Below are 5,264 nucleotides of genomic sequence, written 5' to 3'. Positions count from 1 at the left end.
TTAGTCCGGGTTTAGTCTGGGTTTAGTCCGGGTTTAGTCCGGGTTTAGTTTGGGTTTAGTCTGGGTTTAGTTTGGGTGTAGTCTGGGTTTAGTCTGGGTTTAGTCTGGGTTTAGTCTGGGTTTAGTCTGGGTTTAGTTTGTGTTTAGTTTGGGTTTAGTTTGTGTTTAGTTTGGATTTAGTCTGGGTTTAGTCTGGGTTTAGTTTGTGTTTAGTTTGGGTTTAGTCAGGGTTTAGTTTGGGTTTAGTCTGGGTTTAGTTTGTGTTTAGTTTGGGTTTAGTCTGGGTTTGGTCTGGGTTTAGTTTGTGTTTAGTTTGGGTTTAGTCTGGGTTTAGTTTGGGTTTAGTCTGGGTTTAGTCTGGGTTTAGTTTGTGTTTAGTTTGGATTTAGTCTGGGTTTAGTCTGGGTTTAGTTTGTGTTTAGTTTGGGTTTAGTCTGGGTTTGGTCTGGGTTTAGTTTGTGTTTAGTTTGGGTTTAGTCTGGGTTTAGTTTGTGTTTAGTTTGGGTTTAGTCTGGGTTTAGTTTGGGTTTAGTCTGGGTTTAGTTTGTGTTTAGTTTGGGTTTAGTCCGGGTTTAGTCCGGGTTTAGTCTGGGTTTAGTCCGGGTTTAGTCTGGGTTTAGTCTGGGTTTAGTTTGGGTTTAGTCTGGGTTTAGTTTGGGTTTAGTCCGGGTTTAGTCCGGGTTTAGTCCGGGTTTAGTCTGGGTTTAGTTTGGGTTTAGTCTGGGTTTAGTTTGGGTTTAGTCCGGGTTTAGTCCGGGTTTAGTCTGGGTTTAGTCTGGGTTTAGTTTGGGTTTAGTCCGGGTTTAGTCCGGGTTTAGTCTGGGTTTAGTCCGGGTTTAGTCCGGGTTTAGTCTGGGTTTAGTCTGGGTTTAGTCTGGGGTTTAGTTTGTGTTTAGTTTGGGTTTAGTCTGGGTTTAGTTTGTGTTTAGTTTGGGTTTAGTCTGGGTTTAGTTTGTGTTTAGTTTGGGTTTAGTTTGGGTTTAGTCTGGGTTTAGTCTGGGTTTAGTTTGGGTTTAGTCCGGGTTTAGTCCGGGTTTAGTCTGGGTTTAGTCCGGGTTTAGTCTGGGTTTAGTCTGGGTTTAGTTTGGGTTTAGTCCGGGTTTAGTCCGGGTTTAGTCTGGGTTTAGTCTGGGTTTAGTCTGGGTTTAGTCCGGGTTTAGTCCGGGTTTAGTCTGGGTTTAGTCTGGGTTTAGTCTGGGTTTAGTTTGGGTTTAGTCCGGGTTTAGTCCGGGTTTAGTCTGGGTTTAGTCCGGGTTTAGTTTGGGTTTAGTCCGGGTTTAGTCCGGGTTTAGTCTGGGTTTAGTCTGGGTTTAGTCTGGGTTTAGTTTGGGTTTAGTCCGGGTTTAGTCCGGGTTTAGTCTGGGTTTAGTCCGGGTTTAGTTTGGGTTTAGTTTGGGTTTAGTTTGTGTTTAGTTTGGGTTTAGTTTGTGTTTAGTTTGGGTTTAGTCTGGGTTTAGTTTGGGTTTAGTCTGGGTTTAGTCCGGGTTTAGTCTGGGTTTAGTCTGGGTTTAGTCCGGGTTTAGTCTGGGTTTAGTCTGGGTTTAGTTTGGGTTTAGTCCGGGTTTAGTCCGGGTTTAGTCTGGGTTTAGTCTGGGTTTAGTCTGGGTTTAGTCCGGGTTTAGTCCGGGTTTAGTCTGGGTTTAGTCTGGGTTTAGTCTGGGTTTAGTCTGGGTTTAGTCCGGGTTTAGTCCGGGTTTAGTCTGAGTTTAGTCTGGGTTTAGTCTGGGTTTAGTTTGGGTTTAGTCCGGGTTTAGTCCGGGTTTAGTCTGGGTTTAGTCCGGGTTTAGTTTGGGTTTAGTCCGGGTTTAGTCCGGGTTTAGTCTGGGTTTAGTCTGGGTTTAGTCTGGGTTTAGTCTGGGTTTAGTCTGGGTTTAGTTTGGGTTTAGTCCGGGTTTAGTCCGGGTTTAGTCTGGGTTTAGTCCGGGTTTAGTTTGGGTTTAGTTTGGGTTTAGTTTGTGTTTAGTTTGGGTTTAGTCTGGGTTTAGTCTGGGCCCCTGGGGGTGACGAGCTCCTAAACAAATAAAAGTGAATTAAATTAGAAAACGCTTCGATTCTGTATTTTTTGTTTTATTCAATTATTTATTTTACATTTTGGAACAAATTGAAAAACAGAAAATCAAACAATGTTTTTTTCACTTCTTTCATTTCCTGGACATGAGGCCATGACAGACTCCTCCCACAAGGGGGCGCCACAGTCCTCAGTCATTGGTTCAAACACTATCACCATATATGGACTGGCTCCTCCCACTCCAGCCTCTTTACTCCAGAGTTAATGTTGGTGAGCGTTATAGTGGCCTGGCCCCGCCCCCTGGAAAATCCCACTGTTACGCTAAGTCCGGGGGGAGGAACGGCCCCTCGTTTAAGACGTAGTTTAGAGCAGGGGCCCCCAACCTTTTTTGCACCACGAACCGGAATTATGTAGGTTTTATTTTCACGGACCGGCCAGATAAATATGGCAAAAATAAGTGCATAAAAAAGTCAGTGGGGGCCCTGCAGTGGTCCCTGTGCATGAGGTGGTCCCAGGAGTGATGGGACCACCCCCATCCGTCCCATCTGGGGGCGATGGGAGACATTGACCCCCGCAGTGTGTTTAAGTCTCCTCGGTAGTTTTGTCTTGTTGCCGTAACTGCAGAAAAGCCGCTTCACACATGTCGTGCTCTTGTTTGGTCTGGCTTGAGTTTCATCCAGAGTCGGCAGAATTGTTCCCTCAAATATACGTTTAAAATCACCCTCATTTGCTCCCACAGCCGATCCTCTTGTTGCACATGCTCAATTTGCCCGGTTTTATCACAAACGGGTCTCACGAGATGTGAAGCACTGCACTGAAGAGGGAAGCAGGCTCTTTGAGGGGCCCAAACGGTCCCGTTTGTCCCGTACCAAGAGAATGTTTTGGAATCCCAAATCGGCGATATGTGGCAAGTCTGGTCCAGTGCTACCGACATTTCACAGAGAACAGTTTCCAAAACCTCGTGAAGTATCGACTTGGATATTCCAAAAAGTTGCAAGATATTTTCACATCAAGGCAGTTCTCGCTTTTGTAGCGGCCGTGTGCGGCTGTCTGACTGACGTGTGCGGCTGTCTGACTGACGTGTGCGGCTGTCTGACCGACGTGTGCGGCTGTCTGACTGACGTGTGCGGCTGTCTGACTGACGCCGTGTGCGGCTGTCTGACTGACGTGTGCGGCTGTCTGACTGACGTGTGCGGCTGTCTGACTGACGTGTGCGGCTGTCTGACCGACGTGTGCGGCTGTCTGACCGACGTGTGCGGCTGTCTGACCGACGTGTGCGGCTGTCTGACTGACGTGTGCGGCTGTCTGACCGACGTGTGCGGCTGTCTGACTGACGTGTGCGGCTGTCTGACTGACGTGTGCGGCTGTCTGACTGACGTGTGCGGCTGTCTGACCGACGTGTGCGGCTGTCTGACCGACGTGTGCGGCTGTCTGACCGACGTGTGCGGCTGTCTGACCGACGCCGTGTGCGGCTGTCTGACTGACGTGTGCGGCTGTCTGACCGACGTGTGCGGCTGTCTGACCGACGTGTGCGGCTGTCTGACCGACGTGTGCGGCTGTCTGACCGACGTGTGCGGCTGTCTGACCGACGTGTGCGGCTGTCTGACCGACGTGTGCGGCTGTCTGACCGACGTGTGCGGCTGTCTGACCGACGCCGTGTGCGGCTGTCTGACCGACGTGTGCGGCTGTCTGACCGACGTGTGCGGCTGTCTGACCGACGCCGTGTGCGGCTGTCTGACTGACGTGTGCGGCTGTCTGACTGACGTGTGCGGCTGTCTGACCGACGTGTGCGGCTGTCTGACCGACGTGTGCGGCTGTCTGACCGACGTGTGCGGCTGTCTGACCGACGTGTGCGGCTGTCTGACCGACGCCGTGTGCGGCTGTCTGACTGACGTGTGCGGCTGTCTGACTGACGTGTGCGGCTGTCTGACCGACGTGTGCGGCTGTCTGACCGACGTGTGCGGCTGTCTGACCGACGTGTGCGGCTGTCTGACCGACGTGTGCGGCTGTCTGACCGACGTGTGCGGCTGTCTGACCGACGTGTGCGGCTGTCTGACCGACGCCGTGTGCGGCTGTCTGACTGACGTGTGCGGCTGTCTGACCGACGCCGTATGCGGCTGTCTGACCGACGTGTGCGGCTGTCTGACCGACGTGTGCGGCTGTCTGACCGACGCCGTGTGCGGCTGTCTGACTGACGTGTGCGGCTGTCTGACCGACGCCGTGTGCGGCTGTCTGACTGACGTGTGCGGCTGTCTGACCGACGTGTGCGGCTGTCTGACCGACGTGTGCGGCTGTCTGACCGACGTGTGCGGCTGTCTGACCGACGTGTGCGGCTGTCTGACCGACGTGTGCGGCTGTCTGACCGACGTGTGCGGCTGTCTGACCGACGTGTGCGGCTGTCTGACCGACGTGTGCGGCTGTCTGACCGACGCCGTGTGCGGCTGTCTGACTGACGTGTGCGGCTGTCTGACCGACGCCGTATGCGGCTGTCTGACTGACGTGTGCGGCTGTCTGACTGACGTGTGCGGCTGTCTGACTGACGTGTGCGGCTGTCTGACTGACGTGTGCGGCTGTCTGACTGACGTGTGCGGCTGTCTGACTGACGTGTGCGGCTGTCTGACTGACGTGTGCGGCTGTCTGACTGACGTGTGCGGCTGTCTGACCGACGTGTGCGGCTGTCTGACCGACGTGTGCGGCTGTCTGACCGACGTGTGCGGCTGTCTGACCGACGCCGTGTGCGGCTGTCTGACTGACGTGTGCGGCTGTCTGACTGACGTGTGCGGCTGTCTGACCGACGTGTGCGGCTGTCTGACCGACGTGTGCGGCTGTCTGACTGACGTGTGCGGCTGTCTGACTGACGTGTGCGGCTGTCTGACTGACGTGTGCGGCTGTCTGACCGACGCCATGTGCGGCTGTCTGACCGACGCCGTGTGCGGCTGTCTGACTGACGTGTGCGGCTGTCTGACCGACGTGTGCGGCTGTCTGACCGACGTGTGCGGCTGTCTGACCGACGTGTGCGGCTGTCTGACCGACGTGTGCGGCTGTCTGACTGACGTGTGCGGCTGTCTGACTGACGTGTGCGGCTGTCTGACCGACGCCGTGTGCGGCTGTCTGACTGACGTGTGCGGCTGTCTGACTGACGCCGTGTGCGGCTGTCTGACTGACGCCGTGTGCGGCTGTCTGACCGACGCCGTGTGCGGCTGTCTGACTGACGCCGTGTGCGGCTGTCTGACTGACGCCGTGTGCGGCTGTCTGA

The sequence above is a fragment of the Eucyclogobius newberryi genome, unplaced genomic scaffold (assembly GCF_026437365.1).
Source record: "Eucyclogobius newberryi isolate DKJ021-1_F unplaced genomic scaffold, fEucNew1.0.hap1 SCAF_6, whole genome shotgun sequence".
NCBI lineage: Eukaryota > Metazoa > Chordata > Actinopteri > Gobiiformes > Gobiidae > Eucyclogobius > Eucyclogobius newberryi.
The sequence above is the reverse complement of the archived record's forward strand: the minus strand, read 5'-3'. Positions refer to the sequence as shown.